Source organism: Chiloscyllium plagiosum, chromosome 8 (genome assembly GCF_004010195.1).
Source record: "Chiloscyllium plagiosum isolate BGI_BamShark_2017 chromosome 8, ASM401019v2, whole genome shotgun sequence".
In the NCBI taxonomy this organism is placed as follows: Eukaryota; Metazoa; Chordata; class Chondrichthyes; order Orectolobiformes; family Hemiscylliidae; genus Chiloscyllium; species Chiloscyllium plagiosum.
The window spans coordinates 106,014,059-106,015,863 of NC_057717.1; the positions used below are offsets into that span (position 1 = coordinate 106,014,059).

The 1,805-nt window shown below is 47.3% G+C and overlaps 1 protein-coding gene across 2 annotated transcripts in view; it reads left to right on the forward strand.

The window, feature by feature from the left end:
* Window positions 1-1,566: 1,566 nt before the first annotated feature.
* Window positions 1,567-1,805, forward strand: part of crb3a (crumbs homolog 3a) — a 10,196-nt gene continuing 9,957 nt past the window's right edge. Inside the window, exon 1 of one of the 2 annotated variants that reach the window (XM_043695035.1) lies at window positions 1,567-1,790. The gene's annotated coding sequence lies outside the window, so the exon portion shown is untranslated. The remainder of the gene's footprint in view (window positions 1,791-1,805) is intronic. The other variant, XM_043695036.1, reaches the window with a different exon arrangement.

Genomic DNA, 1,805 nt, shown 5'->3' on the forward strand with positions numbered 1-1,805 from the left:
AGGACTGTACAGAACTGCTTTAGTAACTGGGGAAGGATTACAGAACTGCTTGAATAACTGGGGAAGGACTGTATGGAACTGCTTTAGTAACTGGAGTGTATATTCACTGGGAGTATTTGCTGTGGGACTATCCCCAGTGTATATTCAGTGGGAGTATTTGCTGTGGGACTATCCCCAGTGTATATTCAGTGGGAGTATTTGCTGTGGGACTATCCCCAGTGTATATTCAGTGGGAGTATTTGCTGTGGGACTATCCCCAGTGTATATTCAGTGGGAGTATTTGCTGTGGGACTATCCCCAGTGTATATTCAGTGGGAGTATTTGCTGTGGGACTATCCCCAGTGTATATTCACTGGGAGTATTTGCTATGGGATCCCTCCCAGTGTAGATTCAGGGGAGTATTTGCTGTGGGATCCCTCCCAGTGTATATCCACTGGGAGTATTTGCTGTAGGATCCCTCCCCGCTTATATTCACTGGGAGTATTTGCTGTGGGACTATCCCCAGTGTATATTCAGTGGGAGTATTTGCTGTGGGACTATCCCCAGTGTATATTCAGTGGGAGTATTTGCTGTGGGACTATCCCCAGTGTATATTCAGTGGGAGTATTTGCTGTGGGACTATCCCCAGTGTATATTCAGTGGGAGTATTTGCTGTGGGACTATCCCCAGTGTAGATTCACCGGGAGTATTTGCTGTGGAATCCCTCTCAGTGCATATCCACTGGGAGTATTTGCTATGGGATCCCTCCCAGTGTAGATTCAGGGGAGTATTTGCTGTGGGATCCCTCCCAGTGTATATCCACTGGGAGTATTTGCTGTAGGATCCCTCCCCGCTTATATTCACTGGGAGTATTTGCTGTGGGACTATCCCCAGTGTAGATTCACCGGGAGTATTTGCTGTGGAATCCCTCTCAGTGCATATCCACTGGGAGTATTTGCTATGGGATCCCTCCCAGTGCATATCCACTGGGAGTATTTGCTATGGGATCCCTCCCAGTGCATATCCACTGGGAGTATTTGCTGTGGGGTCCCTCGCAATGTTTATTCAGTTAAAAGTCGAACAGGTTTAATTGGAAGCACTAGCTTTCGGAGTGTCGCTGCTTCATCAGGTGAAACTTTTTAAAAACAGGGTTTTGTGATTTACACATGAAAGAAGTGAAACTATCACGGTATTCTAACAGATGAAAGGCTTAACAGACAATCAGCTTTTCAATGTATAATTTCAGTTACATCACACTGTAAATTTTTGCTATAAATTCTGTGTTACAATCGAGCCTCCACAATCACCTGATGAAGGAGCGTCGCTCCGAAAGCTAGTGCCTCCAATTAAACCTGTTGGACTATAACCTGGTGTTGTGTGATATTTAACTTTGTCCACCCCAGTCCAACACCGGCATCTCCAAATCACTGTACATTCACTGGGAGTATTTGCTGTGGGATTCCTCGCAGCGTTTATTCACTGGGAGTATTTGCCATGGGATCTCTGCCAGTGCAGATTCACTGGTCGATCCGCGGTTGTGTGGATCCTGAGCTCAGTTCCTGACGGTTCAGGTGTTGCAATCGGAGGTGGGGCCTCGGCAGAAGGAAATCTGATAACTCCAGCACAAACTGCAGCCTGTCCTGCCCTGAGCTCTGCAGGGAATGTTGAACAGGAGCAGGAACTGGGTTTACCTGGAAATCAGGAAACTCACTGCGTGCACCGCCCCTGGAGCCTGAACCAAACCAGGAGCTTTTATAAAACCAAGGTGCCCTTCCGACCGTTTGTTTAACTCCCTCCGATGTTCTGTGACGGTAAGGGTCAGGATT